The following is a 19,080-nucleotide window of genomic DNA, read 5'->3' on the forward strand; positions in this document are numbered from 1 at the left end:
TAGGTACAATGTAATCCCAATCAAATCCCCACAGGATTTTTTCCCCCAGAACTTCATGAATTAAATCTGAAATGTATAACCAAGATTATTCCTGAAAAAGAAAAAGAAAGTCTAAGGTTGAAAACAAGACAAGGGCACCCATTTTCAACACTGTTATTCAACATAGTACTAGAAGTTCTAGCCAGAGCAATTAGGCAAGTAAAGGACATAAGAGGCATCCAAATCAGATAGGGAGAAGTAAAAAGGACTCTGTTGGCAGATGACATGATGTTATTTATAAAAAACCCTAAAGAATACAGCAAAAACCTATTAGAACTAATGAATGAATTCAGTATAGTTTCAGGATTAAAAATCAACATATAAAAAAAGTTGCATTTCTATGCACTAATAACTATCTAAAAACAAAATAAAGATAAAATCTCATTTACAATAGCATCAAAAAGAACAAAATACTTAGGAATAAATTTAACCAGTTAAATTTAAATTTAACTTACAAATAAATTTAATAAATACTTAGGAAAAATATGTACACTGACAACTCTAAGACACTGATGAAAGAAATTGAAGAAGACACAAATAAATGGAATGACATACCATGTTCATAGATGAGAATAATTAATATTGTTAAAATGTCCATACTACACAAAGCCATCTACAGACCCAATGGAATTCTTACTAAAATTCTTATAGCTTTTTTTCACAGAAAGATAAAACTAGCCTAAAATTCATATGGCATCACAAATGACCCAAAAGCAATCTTAAGAAAAAACAAAACTAGCAGCTTTCTGATTCCAAACTATATTATAAAGCTATACTATTCAAAACTGTATGGGACAAGCATAAAAACACACAGACAAGTGGGAAAAATCAAGAGCCCAGATATAATTTCCCATGTATATGGTTAACTAACAGGAAGCTAAGAACACTCAATGGGGAAAAAGAGAATCTCTTCCATAAGCAGTGCTGGGAAAACTAAATATTCACATGTAAAAGAATGAAAGAGGACCCCAATTTATACTACTCACAAAAATCAATTCAAAATAGATTAAAGACTAATTTTCAGACCGAAACTCCTAGAAGAAAGCATAGGAGAAAAACTCTTTGAAATTGGTCTTGACAATGACATGGCAGCCACTCAGGGCTCAATGGGGCAATGAGAAAGATTGCAATGGTGGTGTAAGGACTTCCTCCTCTCTCATCCTCTTACCCCTTCCTTTCTACCTCCTCCTTTTCATTCCAAATCTCACCCACTTCCCCTCAGGGCACTCCGATCCTACATAAAGGCACAGCTTCCCAGCACTGCAGGGAAAATAGGGTGCAAGCCCACACCTATTGCCCCATCACCAGTTGTGGAAAAACTGATTTGAAGGCATCTCCTGATTTGAACAAAGGAAAGGGCAGATTTAAAGCGTCTCTGGTTTTGCACTGGAGACCCTTCATGGCTTAATATCAAGATGAAAAAAAACTGGAAACTGATCGTAACCTTATTCCAAGTCAAAATAAAAAGATTTGTAGTGGCAGCCCTACCTGCTCAAAACCATTCTAAGATTTTTGTGTGTGTGTGATGCCCCTGAGTTTGGAGGTGAGCTGCACAAAGATGGAGGAAAATTCTTCTTCCCTCCATGCAATGTGGTTCTGAATCATATTCACAAGGTTGCCATTAGTGACCTTCTTAAGTTCAAGGTTCATACCAAGAGGAGGACGGAATTTGAAGAGCGGAATGAGAATGAAGCAGAGGCCCCTAACTGCATCCATTCAGTGCAAAAATACTGCACAAACAGAGAAAGTCAGTGTTATCCAGGACTTTGTGAAAAATGTGCCTGGAAGCCCACTCAAGCTCACATCCCACTTGAGAAGGCTGGTCATCCAGCAGTCCATGTTTTTCTGTCTAGCCATGTGAAGAAAAGAGGCTCCATATCTAAATCAGACCAGCTGAGAAAAGCATACCTGCCTGATGGATCTGAGAATGAGAACCAACTCCTCAACTCATGAGACTGTTGACAAGGAGGCTGCCACAATCATGATCAAGACAAACGTGGAATATTAAAGTTGAACAACAGAAGAAAATATAAGCAACAGAAGCAAAAAACAAACCAAAAACAAAAACAAAAAAAAACCAAAATGGGACTACATCAAGCTAAAAAGCTTCTGCACAGCAAAAGAAACAGTCAACAGAGTGAAAAGGGTAGAATGGGAAAAATATTTGCAAAGCGTACATCTGATAAGGGGTTAATACCCAAAATATATAAGGAGCTCCTACAACTCAATAGCAAAAAAAATTAATTTAGAAATCAGTCAAAAATGTACGAAAGGCTTGAATAGACGTTTTTTTCAAAGAAGACATACAAATGACCAACACATACATGAAAGGTGTTCAACCTCAATCATCATCAGGGAAATACAAATCAAGCCACAGTGAGATATCACTTCACACCTGTCAGAACAGCAACAAAAAGACGAGCGATAACAAGTGTTGGTGAGGATGTGGAGAAAAGGGAACCCTTGTACACTGCTAGGGGGAGTGTAAATTGGTACAACCATTATGGAAAACAGTATGAAGGTTCCTCAAGAAAATTAAAACTAGAACTACCATATGATCCCGTGATCTCACATCTAAGAATATATCTGAAGAAAATGAAATCAGTATCTCAAAGAGCTATCTGTACCCCACATTCCTTGCAGCATGATTTATAAGATCAGAGACATGGAAATATTACATTTGTGTGTGTGTGTGTGTGTGTGTGTGTGTGTGTGTGTGTGTGTGTGTGTGAAAGCTGCAGAGGGTCTGCTTTTTGCCCTGGCCAGCCTATGGGTATCCAGGCACAGGGGCCAGCACAACCCCTCAGGCCTGAGCCAGGGGCTGCCCTGGCTTAGAACACTTTAACCTCACATGGCAGAGGGATGTGGGGACTCATGCTCTTATCCTGGTACTTCTGCACCTGATAAAAACCACAGCCCCCATCCCATACAGTCCTTAGAACCCCTTGCCAAACCACCCAGAAGGTGGCACAAAAAAAACACACAATCCGTCAAGACACCAACAACCACCTCTCATCTCTGCCGGTAACTAACCTTGACAACTCTGTCAAGTTACTAACCTCTCTGGACCTCTTTTCTCTTATGCAAACTGGAGATAATAATACATATTTGATTATCTGGCACAGCTGTTGTAAGACTGATGATACATAAGAATGGAGTTGACGCTGCTTTGTATCTCTATATGACGTCATAAATGTAAGAGGCATTTGGTTAGGCAATATGGTCTATGGAGTAAGAGTCTCTTAAAAGACCCAAAGGAATGAATCTGTAACAGTAGAATTTCAGGCGAAGTGAAAAATGAGCCCTGGACCAAGATAGAAATCTAGAAGTTGGGGCCTAACCAAAAAATCCCTTTTAACATAATGTAAGCAAGAAACCTGGAATGTTATGGGAGGACAGATCCTCAAGAATTGTCTCGTCCAATCCTGCAGCTTATGCGAAGGGAAACCGAGGCCGGGAGAAGGCGAAAGACTTATCCAAATAAACAGCAAATTTGTAGCTGAACCCAGACTAGCATTCAAGTTCTTTCTTCCTTCTTTCTCAGGTTCTGTCCTGATACTGGCCCATGATGCTATGCTGGTCCATTCTGCTCTATGATGCTACCTTGGAGAGAGAATATAATGACCTGACATCTGAAGGAAACACCACTACCTCCCCCAGGGTACTCACTGGGGGGGGGGATGTTGAGCACCTATTTTCCTGAATCCAGAAGTTCAGTTTGCTCATGAGTCTAAGTCACTCTCCTCTGCGTGGAAACCCTCTGCGACTCCACAGCACAAGACAAACAGAATGTGTTGACCAAGAACTTAAGAATCAATTACAAATCCAATACTGACACAGACCACAGGGCCGGGGCTGGCTGGAGCTATAGCCCAAATCCCTGTGACTCTTCAGAAAATTGTCTCCAGTTCAGCCCTCCCAACAAGGATCCTGAATGTGGGGATGGGGGTATGTCAAAGGACCTTCCATCTGTAATCCTGCCTTTGAGTTGCAGACTTCTGCATGCTTTGGAAAGAGGACATGTTCTTAAAGAAGTGGCCTTTAGCTGGTTAGGACAACAGAAAAGCAAATACGTGGGTCTAGTGAAGTCTCTGGACCCCGAGCCTCAGGCCAGACCAAGGACTGGACTTACATCCAAAATATGTATCCCAGGTGTCTATGTGGGAACTGCTAAACCCCCTAAGGGATGCTCTCTACCTCCAGCTGGGCAAGGACTTTGTCCCCTGCAGTGGCCTCAGGCATAGCACACCCTGGCCCATCACACACCTGTCTCCTTACCCTCTCAGCAGTCATCTGCATGGCTGCTGTCCCACTGACTCACTCACACCCATGGTCCCCAGTGGGCCTTTGCCAAGAGCTCTGAGTATGACTGAGCTAGAAATTGTCCCAGGCCAGGTCACATAAGCGCATGAGGAATCCAGAGCCAGCTCTAACCCCATCAGCAGGCAGCTCTCCCTGAGCCCACATCTGGCCCACTCTGAGGCCCACCTAACACTTTCTTGGTCTGGGTCAAGAGGGAAGACAGTATGGTCATGGGGTGGGGCAGGGTATCTGCTCTGTATCAGGCCTCAGCCAAATGACAGAGAGGTAAATGAATAAAACAATTTTCTTTTTCTTAGAATTTCCTTTTCCATTGAAAGAAAAATATAAATGTATAATTCAATCTAGTAATTCCTCCAACAGGGCTTCAAATAAGATGCTTGACCTTTCTCTTGCCACGTGTGCTCTAGATGGTCTTGAACATTTTATGCCCCTTCTGGGCTTCCAATTGCCCCATCTGGAAGGGGAGAGGAGTGGGTTAGATGAGCTTCTATTCTGAACCTTATGTTCCTACGCTCCAATCCCTCCCCAGAAATATCTATAAGAGTCATTCATGGCTAGAGGTCAGATGAGATCCAAACTATTTTCCAGATTGCTCTGCCCAGAACTCAGATTTCTCTGTGTTCTTTGCTTAAAGGTGAGTTACAGGAGACATCTGAGTTTGTCCCAGGGACAGCCACTCACCTCACCTTGCTATTCTTGGCCAGTAGAGCCCCCACATCATCTCATCCTTGCCCACTGTGCATCTGGGGAGCACTGCAACAGTATCTCCAACCTCAGGGACGCTGTGGGTCATGAGCCTAAGACTTTGCCTTTCAAAGGCAATTCTTTTCTTTTTGGCCTCCAGCCTTCAGCCTCTCTTGCCATTCTGGTGTTAGTTTCAACCCCTTAAAACATAGCTCTCATACCATCTCTTTGAAAACCTGTTACATCTCCCCAGTATCTCTTTTTTTTAAAAAAGATTTTATTTATTTATTCATGAGAGACACAGAGGGAGGCAGAGACATAGGCAGAGGAAGAAGCAGGCTCCCTGCAGGAAGCCTGATGCAGAACTCGATCCCAGGACCCTGGGATCACTACCTGAGCCAAAGGCAGATGCTCAACCACTGAGCCACCCAAGTGCCCCATCTTAACTCAAGTCTAAACTTCTTAGCCTGGTGCTCATGACTCCCCAGACCTTGTCTTCAGTCCACCCCACCCCACCTCTTTTGGCATTACCACCCTATACCCCCCACACACACTATGTCCTTTATGTTCAAGCTTCAAGGCACATTCCTTGCTATTCTTCAGAGCTGATCTGCTGTCCCCACCCATCAAGATTCAACATAGATTGAATCTTGAATTCCTCCATGGAAGCGTACTCATACTCCCCAAACCACAAGGCACCCAAAATACTAAAGTGCTGACACCATTCATACTGGGCTTGCCAAGGCCCACTTGGTTTTCTAACTGGTGATCTCCCATGGGTGCATCTAGCACCCCCTACTGGGGCCCAAGTCCCAGAAGAACATGCCCCTGTCAACTGGCATCTAGTATAATGCTCTACATGTACTAGGTAAAGACTTATAAAGATTTCACTTGTAGTAAAGGTAGCTGGACAAATGATGGAAGGACAAAGGAGCAGATGAACAGTGATGGAAAGTCTCAGACCAGAGGCCATGTTGCATTGGTGGAATAAAAACTGAAATGGATGGAGGAATAAATGAGTAAGTGGACCTTGGTCATGGCCACCACCGTCTCTCACCTGCGTTAATACAATAGGTTCTTAACTTGCCTTCCTTCCTACTCTCAATAAACCACCATCGTAGCAGCCAGAGTATGTCATTTCTCTGCTCAAAACCTTCCAATGTCCATCCATCACCCAGATTAAAAGCCAAAGTTCTCCAAATAACTCACAAGGCCCTTCATGACCTCGTCCAGATTATTGCACTGACTTCAACTCTTTGGCTTTGATTTCACTCCAGGCATATGGACCTTCATGTTCCTCCTCAAGTCTATGTCACGGATTTTATCTTTAGTCTTCCATTTGACTGCTCTATCCCCAAATATTCACACAGTTTGCCCTTCCACTTCCTCCTGTCCTCTGGTTAAATATCTGCTTATCAGAAAGAATTCCCTGACTCTTTACCGATGTATAAACCCTCTCCCACCCTTGGGATTCCCTTGCCTTCCATGTATTTCTCCATAGTGCTCAGTACCATTTGCATACTGCATGTCAACCTCCTTACTGTCCATCTTCCCACACCAGAAAGCAGATTATACAAGAGCATGTGTTTTGCTCACTGCTGTATCTCCAGTGCCTAGAACAGTGCATGGCACAGAATAGGTACTAGGTAGAGAGTTGTTGACTGGATCGAGTGAATGAGTCTGTAACTGAGATCCCTGGCACCTTCAGGCATTTTTTTAAGATGCTCTTATCTGGTATGGTTGCCATTGTCCTGTGTCTGCTCAGTTCCAATCCTGTCCAATGTCACAACAGATGGACAGCACTCGTTCTTAGGGACTCTTTGTAAACGGCAAACTTAAAGAACTGAAAGAGCATCTTCTGGAGGGAGTGGGGCCAGGATTAGTCTACTGCCTGGTTCCCGATGCCACATTTTAAAATCCTCTTCTCCCTCCTCCTGCCAGCTGGTCTGCAAATCCCACAGGGTTAAAAGTACAACTCTGCTAGAAAATGAAGAAGAAAACAAAAGCATTCTCTTTTCCACGGTGGAGCTCATAGGGAGCTGTGTTTCTCTTTCCCCTTTGGACCTCAGCCCCAAGCACCTCTGCAGAGCCCAGCTACCACCTTCCATCTATATGATCAAGGAGCCTATTTCCTAGCTCTCTTCAAATGGAAAAAAGGGCAGGACCCTAGAAGAGCAGAAAGTGAGATAGGAAGAGCAATCCTCATGGCAGCTTCTGGTTTCCCTTTCTTCCTGTTAACAGCCTGCAATCACACATGGCCCTCAAACAGGACAATGAAATCTCCCCACCCCAATGGTCTCTTCACCTTGAGCTTCTGGGCTGTGAGAACCAAGTGAAAGAAGGATATAGAAGAGGAGGCATGCAGGTGATTCACCAGCCTTGAGTCCTGTGATAAATCCAACATAAATTCTTGTCTGTGGCTGGACAGTTGGGTATTAGGAGGGGTGAAAGGAGTAAGTGACTTAAATGAAGACAAAGTAGATCATTGAATGAGTGAGTGAGGAATGCAAGAGCCAGTGAACCACAGTGATGAATAGACTGTCTGTCCCAGTGCTAATGGCCTCAGCGCAAGGATGGCTCGCTCCCTGGGCGTAGTAAGACATGCTCTCTGAGTGCTCTTGTAGGCCTAAGTCTAGTGCAATCTCAGGGGTGGGGAGGAAAGTGTCAGCTCCTGACCCATGTGATGTATCCTACAAATAACTCTCCAGCTCCAAGGAGCCTACATAAGTTTCTAAAGATCCTTCATCAAAGCAGCTGCTGTGGAGCCAAGTCAGGACCACTGAAGGCCCCTCGGATCTCCTGTATCCTCTACAAACCAGGGTAGATGGGGAAGCCATAGCTCAAGGATGCCTTATGACTTAGCTCCCTCCTCCAATGAGCTCTTTAGAATCATCTAGGGATTAGATGTCATAGATTACCAGTCTCCAAAAAGCTGCTGAATGACAATATAAAGTGTTTGCCCAGAAGATGGTAAGATCTTTGGGGGGAGGGGCTGATAGGCACCTCAAATACCCTATGTCCTAAAATGACTTATTATCTTCCTCCCCAAATCTACTTCTTTAGAATTCTTATTCTACTGATGGCATGACCATCTATCTGGTTGCTCAGCTGATACAACTTCATTCATTCATTCGTCCAACAAATATTTGTGGCATGTGTCAGTAACATACTAACTGCTAGGATCAAACAATGAATAGCCCTCACAGAGCTCATAGTCAAAGAGGAAAAAGAGGCATTAATTATCATGTGATAATTGTAATAAATCTAAAGTTACAACTGTGATAAACCCTTGAAAGAGGTAAGTGGTGTTTTAAAGCCTTAAAAAATGGGATTGGACAGAATTGTGGAGGTCACAGAAGTGACAACTGGGCTAAGAACTGAGAGATAAGTAGGAATTCAGTATGTGAAGATATGAAGGAAGAGCGTTCTAAGATATGAAGGAACAGCAAATGCAATGGTCCATGGTAGGGGAGGAGCCTGACAAGCCCAAGAGACTGAGACAAAGCCAGTATGGAAGAAAGGAGCAAGGGAGGTGCTGGGTAGGAGGATGTAGGAGATGGTGGTAGGGTCAGACAAACAAGACTTTGTGTTCGGTCTTTATCTTAAGATCAACAGGAAGCAACTGAAGTATTTTCAAGGAGGGAAATGACATGAACAAGTTGTGTTCTGAAAGGCACTCTAGCTGTGTGTGGTGAACAAACTGGAGAGAGCCAGCATGGACACAGCTGGACCAGTTAGGAGGCTCTGGTGGGGCTACTGCACAAAGATGAAAATGCTGCCTTGAACCCGAGGGATCCTAATGGAGACGGACATACAGAAGTGACAAATTTCAGAGATACTTACAAGAGAACATCAACCAGACTTGGTGAGGGATGACACACAGGCTCGGAGGGAGAGAGGTGCTGAGGAGGATTGCCAGCACTCCCGACGTACGCAGCTGTGTGGATGAAAGAGCTGTTCAAGGAGATCTAACATATATGACGAGGACCTTGTCATTAAAACAAACTCCAGCCTTTCGTTACGTCTCACTTCCTCAAAGAGGCCCTCTCTGATCACTCAATCTAAAGTACCTGTATGCTACTACTCCCTATTTCAGTCCCTTGTGGGGTTTTTTCTTTCTAAAAATATAAATAATTTCTTGTACTTTTAATCATAAAAATAAATATGGACATATACCTATAGGTCCTATATAGGTATATGTCCTAGCTTTGTTTGCTAAGAGGGCATAGAAACAATGGCACACCCAAAAGCAAGGAGCACATATTGCCCCAGATCTTGGTTTCCAAATACCATTCTCCACTAAAAGGATCCAGGGCTTCTTGGAGAAACAGCTAGTTCCAGGGTCAGAGCAAGAAAAAAGTAAAATGAGCCCGGAACATTAGTAGCTAGTAAGCAAATGCTCAGAGCATCATGGAGACAAGGGAAGAAACAGGAGCCAGTTCACAGAGGAGCTTCCCACTGATCAAATCTGGGGCAAGTTGAAGATCAAAATAAAATATATGAATTGATTTGGACCCACTGAATACATTTTAAAAATTTAGTTCATAGTGATGAAAGAAGGGAGCGGTGGAAAGAGAAAGAAAAGGAGAAGGGAAAGAGCTGGACTACCCTAGGATGCCAACTAGTAAACATAGAAGAAACCATGCATTCAGCAGTGTCAATGATGATAAAATTAGTGGGTAAAAGTTTGAGAGTATTTACATAATCTCAAAATATCTTTCCACAAACTACTTAGTAATTACAGAGGGTACAACAGTCATTTCACCATGGAGAAACTGGTGAACATTACCTTAAGCAAGAGATGAGGGCTTCCATCACCAGCACTGGGACAGTCCCCACATCCTGTGCTTGTGAAGATGATCACTTCACTTTGGTAGTATTGCTGCTCAAAAATGCATATGCTAATCAGGTAGTGCCATCAGGTAAGCCCCAATGGAGGGATAGCCAACAAAATAACTGGCGTCTTCTAGTCAAAAACATGAAGGTCGGAAAAGACAAAGCAGAGGAATTGCTCCAGATGTAAGGACACCAAGGATACAAGACAACAAAATGTAATCTGTGGGTTGGATCCTGAATGGGGCAAGGAAGGGAAAGCCACTGTCGGGACAGAAGTGTACTGTGGTAAGAGAATATCCTTTTTTTTAAGGAAATGCACACTTAAGCATTTCGGGGTGAAGAGGCATCGTGTCTCTAATTTACTCTTAAATTCATCAGAAATGAATATTGTATATATGTATTCATATATGCATACATCATAAAACAATGAATATAATAATAAACAATAAGATACATTATAGAGAACCGAGATATGCATAAATAATAAAAATAATGTATTTTTTATATTATTGGAGAGAGAATGAAAACAATAAAGTAAATGAAGCGTCCTGAAATGACTAAGGGATTTGGATAAAGCAGGATTTCTTTCACCAGCCTTGCAACTTTCCATTAATTCGATATGGTATCCAAATTAAAAGTGACATACATGGCGCCTTGGGTGGCTCAGTTGGTTAAATGTCTGCCTTTGGCCCAGGTCATGATCTCAGGGTCCTGGGATCGAGTCCTACATTGGGCTCCCTGCTCAGTGGGGAGTCTGCTTCTTCCTCTCCCTCTGCCCCTCCCCTTCCCTCCCCTCTCCTCATGCTCTATCATACTCTTTCTCTCTCTCAAATTAAAAAAAAAAAAAAATGAACAAGCAACATACAAATTGCTTGGTTCTTCGTTTGTTGAATGAATGAGTGAGCCCATATCCAACCATGACCCTCCCCTGCTTCTAGCTTCAAAGCCCCTAGTGCCTGCCTATGACTGTCATGACAAAATCCAAACACATTAACACAGCCTTCAAGCCCTGACATCCACCCTCTGTAATGTCTCCCGTCTCACTTCTCATCACTCCCAATGACCCCATACCACACACTCCCGTCAGACTGCCTCAAGTTCCCTGATCTTACCACACTAGACGACACTCTTGTCTTAGCATGTGCTGGTCTCTCAGCCTAGAATGCCCTCCTCTGATCCTCTTAGAGACCTCCTGTTATCTTCCCAGATCCAGACCAAGAGTTTCCACCTCGTGGAAGGCCTCTCTGATTGCCCCAGTAGGAGATGACATTTCCTCTTCTGATACACCAAGGTGTCCAGGACCCGCTGGGATCATGTTCCACAGACAAGCCTGTCACTGCTTACAAACCACATGGTCTGACTGCAGTTGGAGGACCAGGATCTGCCCTGCTCATCTCTATTCCCTGTGCCCTGCACAGATCCTGGCACACCACAGGGTCTCAGTTGGGATTTGTGGTGTGAATAAACGAATAATAGTAATTGAACTTTCTGCATCTTCTGAGAGACCCCCTTGACTTCATTATGTTCAAAAACTACAGAAAGTGAGAGAAATCTGTTCTTCCCTTATTTTACACACAAGGAAAGTGAGACGCAGAGGAAGTAAGTTAACCCAGTGTACCCAGAGGCTGAGCTAGAGTTGGAGTCCAGGTCTGTTGCCCATCAGTCTGGTGGTCTTCCCCAGAAGGTGAGTGGGATAAGGAGGAAGGATATGCCATTCGTGGTTCCCCTACCCTACGTCAGAGCCTACACTTCAGCAAACTATCTAGTGCTAGCAATGCCAGAGCGTTATAAGGAACCCCATTATACAGACAAGGAAACTGGGGGCTCCAGGTCAGATCCCTCTGACGACAAAGCCCATGCTCTTTTCTCTGCACACTGCCAGCCCGTACAGCCCTCCTCTGACCCTCTATCAGAGGCAGTGAGACAGCCTGAGTCCATCATTCTGTCTCTCAACCATGTGCTTTAAGCCAGCACCACACACAGGCCCACAATGCAGCCCACACTCCCCGACCACAGGCTGTATTTTACATGGTTTCCAAACCCAGGATATTTGGGTTGTAAGACAAAACCTCCCTTTCTCCAGCAGAAAGTGAACGCCACACACAATAACCCAGCCAAACTGCTGATGCCTATAGACACTGCATCATGCCGTGATGGGGTCTGGTCTGCCCAGAGACGTCCTCACAGGATCCTGGACTCCCCCAGAGCTTGGCACCGAGGGGACCCTGGAGGGGGAGGGAGACTGAGCTGGCTGCATCGCAGAGTCTGGGTGGAGGCTCCATTCCCAGGGCAGGGGAGAAGTGATCCGGGGGAGAAGTAAAGCCACAGAAGCCCAGTGCTGCCCACCCCAAGAGAATGGGGGTGATCCCTGCCAATCCAAGCAAACTCCCGACCCCACCCCTGCTTCCCACAGAGGGGCAGTCTCCTTTGAGCCTGGCAAGGCCTACGATGCTGATGTTCAAGTCCCAGGGCCAGAGAAGTCGGGCCCTTCGCCCTTCCCCGTTGTCCCAAAGGGGTGGATTTTCCCGTTTTCAAACCTTTTGAACCAGAGGTGTCTGCAGACACTCACTACAGACTCCGACGTCAGACACACCTGGATGTAACGATGGCCAGTTCTTCAGCTTCCCCATCTTCAAAACAGAAGTGCCTGTCTCACAGGGTCGCTTCAGAGGTTTCATGAAACAAAAGATGCAAAGAACCCCACGAGGGGCTGGCCTTTAGCAGATACTAAATGAATGGGAGTAACCGGGAGTTAGCCTTTCCCCCAGCCACTCTGAGAGCCAGGCCCAACACTGTTGCTGGATCTTAAACCTCTTCTCATTTGGTGACGCTAAAAGTCCTGGGAACACCTCAAATTCTCAGCAGAGACGCAATCAAATCTGTCTTACCTTTTTGACATGACGTGTATCGGGAAGGAGGAAACCCCTCACGTGCACCAGCCCACCTGCACATCACTTAGTACCAGGTGTTTCCCAGGACCTCAGGCCAATGACTCCTCCTTCCCACTTTGTAACCAAATGCTTTTGGGAGGATCAATGTTAAATGTGGTTAACAGCCACCAGTGTGGGTGGGGAGGCGGGGAGGGGGTGACCTCATGCAAACTGAGAAGCAGAACCCCACTATAGTGCCTGAAAGCCCACCACTAGAGTCCTTCTAACCATTCTTTAGTGCTAAACACTGCCCTCCACTGCTCCCCTTGCCAAACATTAATGGCATCGGGCAGAGTAAAATAATCAGTCTTGGAGTCCATTAGTTACAAGTCTCAGCAACTTCCAATGCAGCCAGAGCCCTGTCCTGCATTCAGAGGCCCCTGGTGGCCTACATCTCTTATAGGTAAGAGGTGACAAATAACTCCCTAACCACTTGGTAGACTTGAAACCCCCTCATTGGGAAGGAGAAAAAAGTGAGCATTTGTCTATGACCTCATAGGTCTGGGAAAGGGGGCAGAAAAGCCTCCTTGTATGTCCCTCCACATTCCGGAGCCCAGACTCCCCAACCTGAGCTCTGGTTCCAGAAGAGCCATCCTGATCAGAGACTATGTGGTCCATGCTGGGGGAGGCAGAGCTCAAGTCCAAGAGACACAGACCTCCCAGCAGAGCCCTGGGCCTAGACAGGGTCATATGAAGAAGGGGTGGCCTTGGGGCCAGGGCCAGGCTTAGGGCAGGGGTCAAACTCCTTCGGGCGTCCAGACACTCAGGCTTTTGAGACAGGGAGGAGCTGGCAGCTGAAGTACTCAGAGCAAGGGGCATTTATCAATGGCCCAATTCATTCCCAACAATCCCCATTGTCTGAGCCAGCACAGAGATGGGCTTTATCTCCCCGCGCTGCTAGAAAGAAAAGCCCCAAGACATAGTCATGAGTCTGAGTCCAAAGATACAAGAAGCCAAAATTAAGACATGGTTTGAAAACCAAGTGAAATATTTGAAATTGGAAGTGTCCCCCCAAAAAATCTATGCAACATGCTTCCCATCCTCACAGGCAAATAAAATGTTTAATTGCCGGCTGTTCATTTATTTATTCTGATCTCTTTCTACAAAGAATATGGGAATTTGCATTCAAAGATGCGTGCACCACATCGTTGTTAAAGCAGAAATTAAAGGTAAAGCCAGGGTTCCAGTTAACACAAGTACTACTGTGAAGCAATGTGATGAACTTAGAGCTTCCTAGCAGCCGAAGTAGGAAGAGAAACACACAGGTTATGTCATGAGCTCAGGGGTCACACAGACCTATAGAAATCCCTTGAGCACTCTCAGCCTCAGTTTCCTTGTCAGGAAAAAAAAAATGGGACTATTAACCTAAGAAGGTTGTTGTGAAAAGTAAAGGAAATAAAGCATATATTCAAGATTCAATAAATACGTTTCTATTACCATTCTTACACGTCATAATTGCTATTATTCTGTTGTCTGATTTGTCCTCCTTAAACTGGAACTATGTTAACCCTGTGGGGTTGCCCTGATGCTCTATGGCTCTTCATTGTTGCTCTGAAGTTCTGGACTAGCAGGTATATGTATTTGATTAAGAGAGGGGGGTTGGGGGGAGAGGAAATAGACCAGGACTGAGATCACCATGAGTCCCCTAGTTTTCTAGTCTTTTCTTGAGTCCTATGGTGGCTGGGGCCCCTACAAAGGGGAAGGCTAGGGAAGGTATGCAGACTTCCTTCACTCTGCAAGAAGGCTGCCGGGCTGACCAGAGCCTGCCCTTACTGAACCATCCCCAGGGGTCAGGCTGAGGACCAGGGCAGGGGAGAGTAGCTCCCTGCACCCTGCTCAGGAAATGGCTGAAGATCATCTCTCCCCTGCATATAAGGAGACTTGGTGGGGTGAGAGCTCAGACACTCCTTGGGCTAAACCATAAACAGTAAGATAAAGCCAATGTCATCTAACTTCCCAGGTGAAGGAGCACATAAGTCTGGGCCCCTCACTGAAGCCTGTCCAGAGAAGAATGACATGGATGGAAGAGTTCTAGAAGCCATCCTAACAACAATTCCTTCGAGCACTATTTAGTGTGTCCCCGGTGGTCCCCGGGGGAAGGAGGCCAGGGAGAACAAGATTCTATCAAGCAAAGAGACAGCCACTGGGGGAAGGGAGAGGAAGCAAACCCAAAGCCAGCTCTTGCAGCCTAGCCTGAGATGGGAGACTCAAAATAGGGTTGATTAAAACCAAAGAGAAAGAATCAGCCCAGCTCGACTCTCTGTGCTTCCCTGTCAAGTGACAGCGGCGTGGCCCCAGCCCCCAGAAGGCTCATGGCTTTTCTACAGCAGGGGGAATCCGGAGCAAACCAGAGCCTGGAGCAAACTGCAGGCGCCTCTCTCTGCCTCAGTCTGCAAGCCTGGCCTTTTCATTTGTAAGAGGGTAAAAGCTGCTTCTGAGTCCAGGACCCTTAAGCCCCAGGCTACACCGGCAGCCTCAGTTTAGACCAAACGGGACCCCCTAGAGGCACTGTGTTATCCAGCATCTGCCCAGAATCCACAGCCAAAGTCCCTTACTTAAGATAATCCTCACCAGGGGATCCCTGGATGGCTCAGAGGTTTAGTGCCTGCCTTAGGCACAGGGCGTGATCCTGGAGTCACAGATCGAGTCCCATGTCGGGCTCCCTGCATGGAGCCTGCTTCTCCCTCTGCCTGTGTCTCTGCCTCTCTCTCTCTCTCTCTGTGTCTCTCATGAATAAATAAATACAATCTTAAAAAAGAAAAAAAGATAATCCTCACCATGGCCAGGTTCTCCTTGGTCCAAGCATACATAGGCTAAAGGGGACCCAGAAAGGAGGTCTGGAGGCTGAGAGCCCGTAAGAGGGGGGCATGTTTGTGCATATGCACAGTGCACACACGGAGGTACGTGTTGCATACAAGTCACCGTCCACAGGTACACGTGTTGAAAGCATGCGAGTGTTTGCGTGGACGTCCCCACTGTAAGTGCACGCAAGGCTGGCGCGTGTGGGTACAACGTGTGTACACAGGAGCGGCTGGGCGTGGGGGTGTGAGTGCCCTATGGGTGCTGGTGAGCGCACACGACGGGGTGGTCTGCTCAACCCCCTCACTGTCCTCTCATGTCCTCCTGCCTCCTGGGGCGGCGGCGGCGGCTCCCCCACGCTGCGCCCTGGCCCTGGCCCCCCCGCCGGGTCCCCGGAGCACCACCGCCTCCGGGGTCGCGCAAGGACTCCGAGCTCCCCACCCCCCGCCCTGCTTACCGCCCCCGAACGACCCACAGGGGAGACATCCCAGCTGGGGACAAGCTCGGCCACCCGCGAAGTCTGCGCGCAGGCACCCCTGCGCCTCCGCGCGTCCACCCCTGGGGCCGCCGCGCCCCGGGCCCCCCTGCACGGCGCTGCCCGCTGCACCTGAGCCCCCGCTCGCGCCCCACGCGCTCTCTCTCACTCACGCACGGCCTGGGACGCGCGCTGCACAGCTCCCCGGGCTCGCACCGGGCGGCCGGGCTCCGCAAGGGCGCGTCGGGGGTCTCCTCGGGCGGGAGCCGGGCCTCGGAGGCGGGCGCCGCGGGGCTCCCGAGGCCGGGCCGGGAGGGGCCGCCCCCGCCCCGCCCCCGCCCCCAGCCCGCCCCCTGCCCGCTCCCCGCCGCGGGACCTTCCACGCCCGCGCGCCCCGCCCCATCCCCGCGGGCCGCGGAGCTCTTTCGGCGGCCCCGTCGGGGCGCTCGCTCCCGCCTAATTAGAGCCGCGGCTCGGCCCCGGGGCCCGCGGGAGGCAGGACTGGGGCGCACCCCCGGGGGCGAGGAGGCCGGGGTGCCCACGTGCGCCCCGCGCGCGCCAGCATCTGCAGAGGGGCCGGGGGGGGGGGGGGGGTGATCGGCGCGGTTCCCATGCTCTGCGGAGGGAGCCGGTCCCCAAATGCCTGGCGTGCGACTTGGCTTATGCGCCGCAGGTGCTTCCCTTCGGGATCTAAGCCGCCCAGGTAAGGTCACCGACCTCCAGACCACCGACCTGCCAAAAACCACAGAGGCTGTGGTTGAGACTCCTTTCTGGCTCGGGGCACACCAGACTTCCCCTCTGGACTCCTCTGTGTCAGATGGCTAAGTCTAGGGGAAAAAAAGGCCGATTCCTACCCAAAAGCTCAGGAATGTTGCATTCCTGAACGGGAAGGAAGCTGCAAGGTCATTCCATCCAATTGCCTCCGCCCTGCGGAGGCATAAATCCAACCCGGCCTGAAGGGCCCCTACCCACTCTGGGGGATCATGAAGGTAAGTCAGCCCCGAGCACCCCCCAACCCCCCACCGTCAGGCCCTCTTCCTTCCTTGCACCCTCTAGTTGGCAGGAAGTTCTCCTTGGCATCTAGCCGAAATCCCTCATGTGTAAACTATATCAATATACTCACGCTCCGTGTTCAGAAGAGGGAAGGAGGCCAGCTCCAGCTCCAGCTCCATGACACAATGGCTGCTCCAAGGTCCCATCTCAGCCTTCTCTTCCCTGATGCTAATACCTTTGTTCCCTTTTCCAGGCCCTGGCTAACAAGGACAGTTGCACCCAGACCCTAGACATGTCGCAGCTCCTGACATTAACTCAACTGCCCCAGCTCTCTGGGAACGCCAGGCTCTGGGGACCCAAGTCATTCAGAGGAGCCAGCTTCACCGACAGCTTCCATCTATCCAGGGGAGCCTGATTCCACCACCCCCCACCCCAGCCCCTGCAGAGGAGCTTGGGTTCCTATTTCAACCACATCTGTCTCAGGGTCTGGGAGCAGATCTTGAGGCCCCAGACACCCACATGGCTGGGCATTTAACACTGGGGCCTCGGCCTCCCTCAAATGGGCATGGTTTGCGGAATCTTTTCTCTGAGTCCATTTCTGGTAGGTTGGATTGTATAATAAAAATAGTCTGGGGGTGCCTGGGTGGCTCAGTAGGTTAACCATCTGCCTTCAGGTCAGGTCGTGATCTTCAGGTCCTGGGATTGAGCCCCATATCGGGCTCCCTGCTCAGCGGGGAGTTTGCTTCTCTCTCACTCTCCTTTTGTCCCCCCTCCCTGCCCATTCCCACCCCTTTCTCTCCCCCTCAAATAAATAAATACAATCTTTAAAAAATAAAGTCTGGACTTTCCATCCTGCCTTTACTACTTTCTAGCTGGGTGTCCTTGGACAAGTCACCTAGCCTCTGTATGACTCAGTTTTCCCCTATTTACAATAGGAATCATAATAATCTGCCTAGCTCAGAGGGCGTCACAAGTGTGAGATGAGACCAGGAATGTAAAAGTACCTGGAAAGCCAAGATATTTTTTAGTATGCTAGTAATGGAATGAGGCTTAGGTCATAAACAGGATAAGTACTGAAGTACTGGCAAAAGCCTCAGAAACCTTTTATTTCCAGGACCAAAATTTGTGCCTGGGTTTCAGAGCAAGAGAAGAACAGACTTGGTTTGCTAGAGGTTCCTTTAGGGCACTTGTATGAATGTCCCCCACCCTGCATTCCCCAATAAACACACACACACACACACACACACACACACACATACACACTTTCCCAGATACGTACTGTGCAGTCCAGTCTCCTGGCTTCCTGTCGGCCCCATAGGCCCCAGCTGCCTCTACCCTCGCTGGCCGCCTCTCCATTCCCCGGAGGCCGCCTCATGGCTGCAACAACTCCAAATCTCCCTACAGAGGCCCCTGCGGGCAACTCCTCTCTCCTCGCTCATCCTTCTGGGCCATGGCTCCACCAAGCCTGAAGTCAAGGCGAAGGTGGCAGAGGCCTTCTCCAAGGCAAGGCAGTTCGGAATTGAGGCCGCCCAAGGGAGCTCAGAGCTGGAACACCATCCCCCTTGACCCCCTCCTCTCTGTCTGCCTGGCTTCCCAGTGCTGTCCTGTTTAATTCTTAATGGAAATTCCATCCCTAGCGCCGGCCTGGCTGGCTTAGGGAGTCCAGGCTTGGGCCAACAGCAAACTCCACCCAGAGACAAGAGGCCCGTCTGGCCATATAAACACAGATACACCATAGGCACATACGTATACACACACGAGCAGAGACACTTGCCCAGAGACATTCACAAATTCAGAGATTCTCGCCCAGATACACGGCATTACAGTCACTAAGACTTAGGGCACGGTGCTAAGTACTTTGCCGATATCAACTCCCCTGATCCCCACAATAATACTGCATTCCGGTGTTATCCCCAATGTACACATGAGGAAACTGAGGCATAGGGAGACTAAGCCACTTGCATAAGGCACCTAGTAATGATAGCCTAACGCAGGAGTACT

General features: G+C 48.0%; 1 protein-coding gene across 4 annotated transcripts in view; it reads right to left on the reverse strand.

The window, feature by feature from the left end:
- Positions 1-16,356, reverse strand: part of INSC (INSC spindle orientation adaptor protein) — a 118,941-nt gene extending 102,585 nt beyond the window's left edge. For 2 of the 4 annotated variants that reach the window (XR_012015533.1, XR_012015532.1), the window contains exon 1: positions 16,219-16,356. The gene's annotated coding sequence lies outside the window, so the exon portion shown is untranslated. The remainder of the gene's footprint in view (positions 1-16,218) is intronic. The other 2 variants (XM_072793965.1, XM_072793964.1) reach the window with 2 other exon arrangements.
- Positions 16,357-19,080: the final 2,724 nt, after the last annotated feature.

The sequence above is a fragment of the Canis lupus genome, chromosome 23, assembly GCF_048164855.1.
Source record: "Canis lupus baileyi chromosome 23, mCanLup2.hap1, whole genome shotgun sequence".
NCBI classification, from domain to species: Eukaryota; Metazoa; Chordata; class Mammalia; order Carnivora; family Canidae; genus Canis; species Canis lupus.